At 33.5% G+C, this 12,879-nt stretch overlaps 1 long non-coding RNA gene across 1 annotated transcript in view; it reads right to left on the bottom strand.

Moving 5' to 3' along the window:
* The window catches only part of LOC110267971 (uncharacterized), a 110,981-nt gene extending 110,247 nt beyond the window's left edge, over positions 1-734 (bottom strand). The window contains exon 1 of the long non-coding RNA XR_002355958.2: positions 650-734. This is a non-coding gene — a long non-coding RNA (uncharacterized LOC110267971). The remainder of the gene's footprint in view (positions 1-649) is intronic.
* Between the last annotated feature and the right edge of the window lie 12,145 nt (positions 735-12,879).

Genomic DNA, 12,879 nt, shown 5'->3' with positions numbered 1-12,879 from the left:
TTGAACTAGTTGGATTCTCCTTAACTAAGTTGAGATAACACTTGATAGTTACTAGACTTGGGTTAGAAGTTTAGTAGGTGATACTAGATGAATTATATTATTATTTATTGGTATTGGTGTATATAATCACACTACAAGAAAACACATCTATTGCCACGCTTTTTGAGCTACCGCCACACTTTTGAAAGGGTGACCTATAAAAGAGTGGCGGTTGCTCTATCGCCACGCTTTTTTCAGACTATCGCCACGCTTTTTTTTGTCACGCTTTTTTACAACTTGAAACTTTTAAAAGAGTGGCTGTGGGTGGGAGATATGGCCATGCTTTTAAAGCGTGGCGATAGGGGAGGTATGGCCACGCTTTTAAAGCGTGGCGATAGGGGAGGTATGGCCACACTTTTAAAGCGTGACGATAGGAAGAGATACGGCCACGCTTTATAGTAAGATATACAGCCACGCTTTTTAAAGCGTGGCGAAAGCCTTGTTAAATTTTTTAAAAAAATCTTTTCCTTACTTGATCTTCATTGCTACACAATATAAATTTTCAATCCTTTTTTATTACCAAACCTACAAATATAGTATGCAATTTTTATTACAAGACATATCAAACAATAATTAGTGACATATATAATTTACTATAATTGTTTTATACATTAAAAAACTAATATTCAAATACAAAATAAATCTCGAGTTCAAATTCCAAAATTAAAAACCGAAGAAAAATACAGAGACAATACAAGTTAGAACTGCTCATAATATATCAAATTACACTAATAGAGATGCTCATCAGCCTAAATACTTAGTAAAAGATCAGAATCAACCTAAAGCTGCTCCACTTTGTGCATTAAGCGTTCAAGTTATCCATTCCAATACTAGCTTGCAGCAAAATATCAAGAACAATAAAGCAACAGAAACTAAACTATGCTCACTAATTGGTAAATGCAAATCTAAAAGTACAATAACACGAAACTAAACTATGCTCAAAATACCAAACTAAAAGCAATAGACCTTCTGCAAATTTGATTTAACAAATATTTCCCCAGATGGAGTTTTGTTCACTGATTCTGGAGGGAGATTAAGTTTCCGAACATCTTCAGGAGTCACCTTAAAACAGTAAACAAGAACTGCTCAAAAGTCATAACTGTTACCCCTCCCCTCCAAAAAAAAAAATCAATGAACCCTAATGAATAAAAATAAATACAACAGGGGATAAAAAAAACACTAAGTTGCTCGTGGTAGCAGCTAGAAACATGAAGAGTTAAGATTTACCAGGGTACAATAACATAAATTATAGGCCATCATAATAGATGGATATAGTGATGCAAAATCTATTGTAGCAATTGGCTTTTCATAGAACCCAGCTCTTGCCTCCAATACCTGCAAGTTGCAGAAGTTAAAAGAATCATGATCTTGTGCTTGACAAGCAAAAGTTGGATAAATAAACATCCAAACGGAAAATAAGGAAAAGGCTGCCAAGAATATATACACTTAAAATCATGCTTTCATTTTTTTTTCTTTTACTCTTTGTTTTTGTTATTTAAAGAGGGATAAGACAGGTGAAAAGTATTTTAAGAACTCCGATTTAATACAAGCAGAGGACTTCGTATAAATTCTACTAAACATTTTTTAAACTGTAAAAAATATTCTACCACATCTTTTCTAAGCGTAACAAATATGGTTACAAACAAAGAAAGTGTCCAAAAAATAAAAACAGAAAACAGTCTTTACAGAATGCAGCTGCTAGAAGAGACTCAGTGACAACATTATTGAGCTATAAACAACTTTCAAATCCACAAACATGTCAGCATTCAACAACTCTGATGTTAGGTGGCACTGTGGCAGCAATGTCCTACTTTGCTACAACATTTATGTTTAGCATATATCTATAAATCTATTTCATTCAACGCAGTCTTGGAAAACCCTTTGGGCATAGAAATCGTCAAATAATTTTGCTGGCAGGAAGCTTATTCAGTGTCTTAATTTCACATTGTATTAGGAGACATGACAAAAAGAAAACATGAAGTTATGCATATTTAAGGAAGATAGAGCCTGATATAATCATCAATTGAATAATTAAAATGAAGTTACAGTGGTACCTTCATATGTTCCTTGTTCTGAACCAGCCTGTTTTACATTAGGAAGAACCAGGTTCTTCTGCTTTGCCTTCCTAAGGAGTTGAAAAAGTACCTGTAAGGAAAGGAGGGGAAAAAAAGTTTAATTCCTTTGTCAAATTCATGTGCCAAATATTTTCCACATTCATAATAATTGATTATAAAAATTAGATATTATTTCTTTACCTTAATGCTTTGGCCCCTAGCAAGCAGAAAAGAAATTGGGACACCTGTTACTCGAGCCATCTCCACATAATTATAAATGAACATCAATTTATCTAAAAGCCGTTAAGGGAGATAAGCATCCTGCACAAAGATCAGAATAGATTGATTCACCGTTTTCATTTTTCAAGCATATAAAAAGAACGAAATAATGTAAAAGATCGGAATCAGAGTTATCAGCATGCTATATACAGTTAAACATAGCACAATTTCTAGATCTACTAGGTCTCTAACACATGGCACGAAGCAGCAACACTTATTAAACAGCAGCAGTAAATAGCTGTTTCCCAGGTTCAAGCAAGCAGCAAACAAAATTCATATGACTTAACTAGTTTCACAAACTGAAATAATTGCAATTCATATAATAGTCCAGATTCTCTAATTAACCACCTAATTCAACTAAACTAAATTAGTTGAACTAAACAAGTTAAACAGAATGAGCTAAACCAGATTAATCAAACAGAAATATTGGTGAGAGCATGATCAATCAATTATTTGTGAGAGCATGGAAATAATAGACTGTAGTATTACAAAAACTACACCATAAATTACATATGAGCTACAGCTTTCAAAGAAAAATAGGGGCCAAGAGAAGCTGAAATTAAATAAGAAAACATAATACATATAGTAGTAGTGGTAAGAGTTGCCTATAGACTATAGGGTTCCCTCCAATCTATATTTCCTTATTTAATTGCCATGTTACTACTATAAAATTGTACACATACAATATGAAAATAATCCATATAGGTAGCAGGTCCCCTATTCTAAATGCTTGTTCTTTATAAACTAACAAATATTTAATTTAACCTTACCATCCTTTACTCTGAGTAAAACCAAACAGAATGCTGATATCAATATCATGGTCTAATCCAGAAAGAAAAAAGAAAAAAGAACAAATATATGTTATGTAAGGATAAGAAACACTTAAAAATATAAAATTGAAGGTGCTACCTTATTCATAGCTGCCATTGCCTTACTAGCTCCTTGCATACCAGTAGCAACATTCAGAGGAAAGACAAATTCATTCCGAACAGCAGCAGTAAACAAAACAAAACCTACATTCAATAACCAGTCCAGATTCTCTAATTAACCACCTAATTCAACTAAACTAAATTAGTTGAACTAAACAAGCTAAACAGAATGAGCTAAACCAGATTAATCAAACAGAAATAAAATCAAATGAGGTGAAAGGGGAACCTGGGAAGCAGGGAATTGGAACAGGGGAAGGGAAGGGAAAGATTGATGATGATGAGTGAATGGCCGGAGCAACACGGTGGCGGCCTAGTGGTGGCGCTGGGGTAGCGGTAGTGGGTGCACAATAAAACAGGGTCTAGTAGTGGCTCTTAACAGAATCTTGGATAAGTTCCCCGAGACTGCCATGGAACAAGAATAAAGGTAATTAATTAGTTCTCCAACCACTCACCACTCACCACTCACCTATGAAGCACGGATTCTCTCATAGTGCCAGCGTATCCGTGTCGGACACGAATCCGACGCCGACACGCGGCGGATACTTCAAACGAGCGTATTGGCGGCGTGTCTTTTTGCGGTGTAGAATTTTGGTGGAGCTGTCATGAATCCGAACAAGTCCGACTCGATTCAGATGTTCATGAGACGGATCTTTCTGCTGGACTGCAAATCTTCAATTGATTTTGTGATTTTATGGCCCGATTAACCAATTTTTTCTTTCTAATTTTAAAATATTCTAAAATTAAAACAACACAAAATTTAAATTTAAAAATAAAATAATTAATAAATCAAAACCTAAATCTACTTACCGTTTGTCTTTGGTAGCTTACTTACTCATTAGCTTAAAATTTTTTATTTTTTTAATAATTGCATAGTTTTAAGACTTTTTTATGCAACTATATTTACTCTTATATTTACAATATGATATTTTATTAATTTAATATATTATTTAAATTTTAATTCACATGGTATCCTAAACGTGTCGTATCCAATTTTTTTATAAAAAGAACGAGTCGGCGTATCCGTGTCGTGTCGTGTCCGTATTGCGTGTCGTATCGGTGCTTCCTAGCTATTCACCCCCATAAAAAAATTGTATCAATCTACATAGCATTCACCACTCACCCCCATAAGAAAATTATTAAAGGAAGATTAAAAAAAAAACAAAAAACAAAATAAAGATAATAACGTTAGCAGAGATCTACTTACAGCCATTATGGAGTTTCAAAATTCAAAATGTGGCCACCTGCAAAGAGAACAGAACTCACTAAAAATCTACTAAAATCAATTAAAAAGAAAGACAAAAGCTCTGAATAAATTCTAACAACAACAATTAAAAAAGAAAAAAAAAAACTCACTGGTAGATGTTGGCAGAGTTGTTGGCGGCGGAGACAGTGGCAGAGTGGAGCAGTGAGGGAGAGAAGAATGCAGCGAGTTACGTTGCGGCGGATTGTTTGGCGGAGGAGTTGCAGAGCGGCTGGAGATGTGGAAGCGAGAAGCAGCGAGGACACAGGTGGTGTCTTATTTCTTAGGGTTTCTGGTGTTGTCGCGAATATGGCGTAGCAATTGTAAGCCAGCAAATGAAAGCAATAGGGTTTTTCAAGTTGAAGATTAAGAGCTCCATAAGAGGAAAGAGAGGTTGTACTCTCCAGGTTGAAGATTAAGAGCTCCACAAGAGGGAAAGAGAGGCTGTTACTCCAAGTTTTTCATTCGACAACAAAAGGATTGGGGACCGGGTTGGGGACGGGTCATTAGGGTTTTTTTTTAAAAAAAACCTTTTGGCCACGTTTTGTAAGCGTGGCTATACTGAAACCCTCTCGCCACGTTTTTAAAACGTCCCTGTTTCTATCTATGGCCACGCTTTTGAAGCGTGGCAGGAAAAGAACTTTTTGCCACGCTTTTAAAGCGTGGCCATAATGAAACCCTGTCACCACGCTTTTAAAATGTCCCAGTTTCTCTCTATGGCCACGCTTTTCAAGCGTGACAGAAAAAAAACGTGGTTGTTTCTCTGATAAATTGCCACCCTTCCAAAAGCGTGGCCGTTGACCCTTTTCGCCACGTTTTTGAAGCGTGGCAAAAAAAACGTGACCAAATCTCTATTCAATCGCCACCCTCATAAAAGCGTGGCCATTGACCACTTTTGGCCACACTTTTCAAGCGTGGCAAAAAAAAAGCGTGGCCATAGGCCATTTTTCTTGTAGTGTCAGTTTGATTATAGTTGAAAATCCACTATAATTGTAATAAAAACCGAATATAAATTTTATTTCACATAAAAATCGAACTAAAATATATGTTTGTGTGATTCTGTCTTTCTCTGCTCTGTTCTATTTTGATTTTAGAGACTAAACATAAATAATCTCCTGCAACTTTAATTTTTACAAAATTTTTTTTTTAAAAATTCAGTTTAAAATTAACTTAATTCAATTTATCTTCTCAAGTTCTAACGTTAGCATGGTAGATTAACGTAAATATGAAGTATTTGAATATGCCAATTACCATATTTAAACTATATAAAATGCTATTTGTACATCAAAATTAGTTACTAATATATTTGTGTATAAATACATATGTCGTTTAATTTATTTTTAATGTGTATTTATGTTTCAACATATATTTTATACTAATAACTGATTTTAATAATTAATTTTAATGTACACGTAACATAACTCATTAACTATTATGATGACTCAATATCTATTCGGTGTGTTTTATGGTGCCTAAAAGTTGTATATGCTTCCAACTTCATCAAAAAATAGACTCCATCTTTTAATACTCATATTTAAGTAATTTAAACAAAAAGAAAAAAAAATTAGTAGGCACCATAGAGATGTCTTATCTATTATTTCAACTTTCAATTATTTATCTTTAATTGCTATTTCAAGTTATCGCCATCAAATGAATCGCTCACATGATACGAGAATGAACGTGACCTTCTCAACCTATTTTTTATCAATATATAATAGATATCTCATCCGGTCAAATAAAATGAAAAGATTATTTTAAAAATATTATTTATATATTAAAATTAATTATTAATATATTTATATATAAATATATATATAATTTAATTAATTTTAATACATATTTATATTTTAATATATTTTATATTAATAATTAATTTTAGTAGTTAATTTTAATATATACGTATTATTATAACATGCTACTTAACCAACCAAACGCATTCATGTATTTTAATGCTGTCTTATTTCGAAAGGATTTTATTAATCAAATCGAGGTAAAGACTGGTGCCAAATATATCGACCCTTCTTGGTGGACAAAGAAATATTTATGTCCAATATAATACGGTGACTAATATTTTGTTGACTTGTAGGTAATTTAATGACTAAATATTTATTTTTGATCACGAAAAGTTTAAATATTGATTAAATTAATTATAAAAGAATTAAATTAATATTATGTCTATAAAAAAAGTTTTATTCAATAAAAATACTCAAATATTATATTTAGAATAAATTCTATTAAAATTATTTTAAAATTTTCATATCACCTTTTTTATCTTCTCCTACCTTGCAACCTTTTATATCCCTATCACCCAACCTTCACATGGCCACCATTACTCTCATATTTCTAGCCATATGGACTCATCACGAATGACCCGGTCGTTGTCATTCTCTTCCACTGCTGTAATATCTTACTACTAGAATATTATATTTTTAGTTACGCATGCTGATAGTGAGAATATTAGGACAAGAATCATATATTTAATAATAAAATAGGAATTTTTAACTTAAAACTAACAGTATTACTATTTTTTTTTTAAAATTAAAAATATATTTTTTAAAAGACATACATAAATACAAATTACAGCACTTTACAATAAATATATATATATATATATATATATATATATATACTCTCACATATACATAAGACTTTTTATATAAGTAACTTACAAATATAACATATCACTATAATTACGACTCCTATCATTTCTTACAAAAATATAATAATAATGGCAAAAAAAAAATAGTAACTAAGCTAATACAATAATATTGCATAACCAACATGCAGTAATCTCTTTATAAGCTTTTTTATATGTTTCTTGAAAAGATAAAACTATAAGGGGTGAGAATCTAACCACACGATCTCACCATAGGAATTTTAGAATTGTCATAAGAAGATATATAAAAGAGAGTTGTTTTCAACTGAAGTGATTATCATTCATTTTATGAACCTTTTCGAAAATCAACAGTTAATTATCCACAATCCAAATTCATATTTTTCTTATAAAAATCTTAAAATTAAATTACCTAAACTATATGAATAATCAACATGTTCAAAGCATGGGTTTATTAAATCTAATACTGAACCAGCTTGATTTATCATATTTTAATTTACTAAACCTTAAACATAAATCAATCACGACATTTGGCCCATCACAAAATCAATCATGGCCTCCAACCCAAGCATAATCAATTAATACTCAATCCACCACAATCCAACTAACCAGTCACAATCACAAGTAATGAAGTTCAAACACAATTAAGAGAAATTACAGTAAGTATGAAAATTAGTAGTTAAACATAAATATTCACATAGACAAACCAAATACAATATGCGCACACAAATAATGTCACATAGATGCACATAATGCATGTCTGTCCTACTGGCCATGAGCTCACGCGTTGGTTATGATGCCAGACCTGATTCGAGTAAGCGAGATTAACCAATCGTCCCTTATCCATAGGTTCCATAAAAGCAAGTGGGATTCACCAAACTGTCATTGTCCGGAACGTTCTCAGATTAGTATGCAAGCAGGATTCACCACTATCCTTGCTAATCACATTAGTCCACGAGTAAGCGAGATTCACCAAACTATCCTTACGAGATACCTCGAACAAGCGGGATTAACCAAACTGTCCTTGTCTGGAGACAAATCTTTCTGTCATACATATCTAGGAGAAAATAGAAAAGGGATCCTAACCTTTCACTGTGTCACTGGAGGTGATCTTATATTTCCAGGAGGAATAAAGAAAGAGATCCTCTCCTTTTACCATCTCACCTGAGTCAAACTCTGACATATATCCAATTAGGATATAGTGCTCAGACACACTCTTGGGATAGAGTGCCCGGTGCATTTTTCAATCGCATTCATAAGCATAATCAAACTTAATCATCATATTCATAACCAAAATTGACATCTTTTTTTTTAAAGATCATACTTGGCCCATTTACTTTCAATAACAATATATATTTAGTTCACATCACGCCAAAAATTACTTCCATATCTCATTTAATAGTCTAAAACTCATATTTGGATTTGCAAACCATTTAAAAGTTCAATTCATTGAATTTATCCACATTCACTTCAGAGTTTAAAAATTAGTTATCAAATGTCATATAAAATCTATAAAAAATTATAAACTTGTTAAAAAAATTAAACAGTCAAAAATAGAATTCTTTCAAAAAAGTAAAATATGTACATACACACCTCTATATACACGTACAAATCAAAACCAAATAATTTTGAGTTATATTTATTTTATTTAAATAAAAAAACCTTAATTAAGCAATCAAAATAGACCTTTACCACTCTTGAAAAAAATAATGGTTTATGTTCAAAGTATAAGGGCAGTGAACACATGCCAATATGCCATTTTCCAATGATCGTTGAACCCAATTATTATTATTATTATTATTATTATTATTATTATTATTATTATTAAAAATATGTAGACAGTGAATACATGTTAATAAATTTGGATACTCTCTAAATTTTAAATTTTTATTTTAGAAAATAAAGTAAGATTTTTTATTATTAAATATTTTTTTATTCTCTCATATTTTTTCTTAATCCCACCTATCAAATAAATGATAATAGATCATATTTTATCCTCTAAAATAAAATTTAAAATTTAGAAAATCTAAATTCTATGTCAATATGCTATTTTTCAATGATCTTAGAACCCAATTTATATTTTATTATTATTATTATTATTATTATTATTATTATTATTATTATTATTATTATTATTATTATTATAAATTTAATTTAATTTTTACTGAATAATACAACAATTTGCCCCAGTCCCACTATTGCACCAAAAAACGGCCACGGAGAACAAAAGTGCCCAACAAGATCATTATCATCATTAACAGAAAATTAATCTAAAGTCGTTACGTCATTTCAATTTGCCTATAAATGTCCAATCAACATTAACACTTGTAAAATTAACCCGAGAAAGTATAGGGAGTCAATAACCTAAGCGTACAATGTGTACAATGAAGGTTTAGAAAGTATTAGAGATATGATTATTAGTGTTACATTGTCCTGTCAGGTTACGCTTTTGGAATGAGTGGTTTCAGGACATATTATTAGAGTTTTAGATCCGAAAAGTCAAGAGTTCGAACCTTGGTGAACCCAAAATTAGTTTTTTATAGGTGATGTTCATTTTATTCATAAACCAAATATTTAGCCCATTGTACATTGTACACTTAGGCCATTGGCTCTCTAACACTACTCAATTAACCCCTCACCATGTCTCTTCAGCGCACCTGTTGGGAAAAAAAAAAAAACCTCTTCGGGACCATAGTAATAATACAAAAAAAAAAAATAAAAAAATCTAAAGAATTAGTACTTTTATCAAAATTTGACTAGTAGTTAATTATATAAAAAAAATAATCTTACACTAGATATAATTTTTATATCATTAAAAATATTAATAATGACTAATTGATAACTATATATCACAAATTCTGTTAATTACTTAGCACTCCTTATACAAAAAAAAAAAATATGATATCTAACACACATTTAAACTTATTTAAATCATATAAATAAACTTCTGATAAAACTTATCAACAGAAGAATATTTAAAACCCATTAAAACGAACGTATAAAAATGAGATATTTATATTGTAATATTTAAAACTAGAAAATTTGAATTCACCAACACACTTGATTGTCATAGAAAATAACGACGTTAAGTTGTTAACATTTTAAGGTTTGACCTAATAAAAGCCAGTAACTGACGGGGAAAAAAAGTTAGAGAGAGATGAGAGGTAGAGAGAGAGAACGGGTGGGAAACTCTGGGAGGGGTAGAGTTAGGCTTTTGAGCAGAGATCCTAGGGTTTGGAATTGAAAAGAGTACTACCAATTGGAAAACGAGTCGTTCTCTATCTTTGTAGAACATCTTCCCGTAGATATATCGAAGAAGGAGCTATTTCATTTGTTCAACTGGACGGGACGAATAAATGATATTTACTTATCACGTAAACAAAAAAATGGAAGACCATACATTTTTAAGTTCATCCGATATACAACAAAGGGTGGAGCTTTGAAGGCTATTGTGGAAATGAATAGAATGAAGCTGCGGGAAAAGGTGGTTTCCGTTGGCGAAGCGCGATATCGTCGCACGGATGAAACGACGGATATTAAGAGACATCAGAAGGCACCTAATGCTCAGAATACGGTGAAGATCCATCCGCAACATGACCTCAGCCAAAGGGAACTAGAGAAGAACGTGAAAGAGATGAGAAAAGAGGAAAAGAAAGGAGACCCTCATGGCAACGGGTGGAGAAAGAAGATAGAAGTATCTGTGGCAAAGGAGAACCTGGTCTGGTTGCAGAGAAGTCTAATAGGTGGTATAACTAAGGCGATCGTCTACAAGTCTTTGAGGACCACAATCAGTAAGAATTTACCGCAGGTCATAGAGATACGAAAACTAGGGGTGTACAAAACTCTCTTGACTTTCGATAGTATTCTAAGTGCTGAAAAAGCTTTTACGTTCAAAATGAACAATTGCTTGAAGTTCTTCCATAGCGTATGGAGATGGGATGAAGAAGAGCGTAGTGATACTCGAAGGGTGTGGCTGGAGTGTTTTGGTGTTCCTTTGCATACGTGGTCTGAGAAAACTTTCAAGCTAATAGGAAGTCAATGGGGAGAAGTTGTTGGATGAGACGAAGGCACGAAATCATGTCTCTCGTTCAGTGTGGGTCGGGTTCAGATCGACACTTGTATTATGGATACTATCAACGAGTGGATTCACATCACCATTGGTACTAGTGGATTCGACGTCCTAGTCAGAGAAATTGGATACGAGAGTTATGGTTCACAGTGCAACGTTGAGGACGATAGCAAAGCCGGCCCCCCAGAAGCATGCGAGAATTTAGGTACAAGCAACTTGCTATCGATAGTACTGGTGCACGAAATTGTGATCTCAGGCAACGGCGCCAGAAACTCTGTACGCACGTCTTAACAAATCGTTTTTCATTTACAACTTCGATACAACTAACCAGCAAGTGCACTGGGTCGTCCAAGTAATAAACCTTACGTGAGTAAGGGTCGATCCCACGGAGATTGTTGGTATGAAGCAAGCTATGGTCACCTTGTAAATCTCAGTCAGGCGGATATAAAATAGTTATGGAGTTTTCGAAAATAAATAATAAAATAAGGATAGAAATACTTATGTAAATCATTGGTGAGAATTTCAGATAAGCGCATAAAGATGCTTTCGTTCCTCTGAACCTCTGCTTTCCTGCTGTCTTCATCCAATCAATCCTACTCCTTTCCATGGCTGGCTTTATGTAAGGACATCACCGTTGTCAATGGCTACTTTTTATCCTCTCTGGAAAATGGTCCGATGCGCTGTCACTGCATGGCTAATCGTCTGGAGGCATCACCCTTGTCAATGGCTGCATCCCATCCTCTTGTGAAAATGGTCCAAATGCTCTGTCACAGCACGGCTAATCATCTGAGGTTCTCGATCATGCTGGAATAGGATTCACCCTCCTTTTGCGTCTGTCACTACGCCCAGCAATCGCGAGTTTAAAGTTCGTCACAGTCATTCAATCCCAGAGTCCTACTCGGAATACCACAGACAAGGTTTAGACTTTCCGGACTCTCATGAATGCCGCCATCAATCTAGCTTATACCACGAAGATTCTGATTAAGAGATCCAAGAGATACTCATTCAATCTAAGGTAGAACGGAAGTGGTTGTCAGGCACGCGTTCATAGGGAATGATGATGATTGTCACATTCATCACATTCATGTTGAAGTGCGAATGAATATCTTAGAAGCAGAATAAGTTGAGTTGAATAGAAAAACAGTAGTACTTTGCATTAATCTTTGAGGAACAGCAGAGCTCCACACCTTAATCTATGGAGTGTAGAAACTCTACCGTTAAAAATACATAAGTGAAAGGTCCAGGCATGGCCGAATGGCCAGCCCCCAAAACGAGATCACATGATCAAAAATACAATCCAGGATGTCAAATACAATAGTAAAAAGTCCTATTTATACTAAACTAGTTACTAGGATTTACAGAAGTAAGCAATTGATGCATAAATCCACTTCCGGGGCCCACTTGGTGTGTGCTTGGGCTGAGCTTGAATGTTGCACGTGCAGAGGCTCTTTCTGGAGTTGAACGCCAGGTTGTAACGTGTTTCTGGCGTTCAACTCTGGTTTGTGACGTGTTTCTGGCGTTTAACTCCAGACAGCAGCATAGAACTGGTGTTCAACGCCCATTTGCGTCGTCTAAACTCGGCCAAAGTATGAACTATTATATATTGCTGGAAAGCCCTGAATGTCTACTTTCCAACGCAATTGGAAGCGCGCCAT

This window comes from Arachis ipaensis, chromosome B2 (genome assembly GCF_059453495.1).
Source record: "Arachis ipaensis isolate K30076 ecotype BB chromosome B2, ASM5945349v1, whole genome shotgun sequence".
Taxonomy (NCBI): domain Eukaryota; kingdom Viridiplantae; phylum Streptophyta; class Magnoliopsida; order Fabales; family Fabaceae; genus Arachis; species Arachis ipaensis.
Note: the sequence above shows the minus strand (reverse complement) of the source record. Positions and strands in the feature narration are given on the sequence as shown.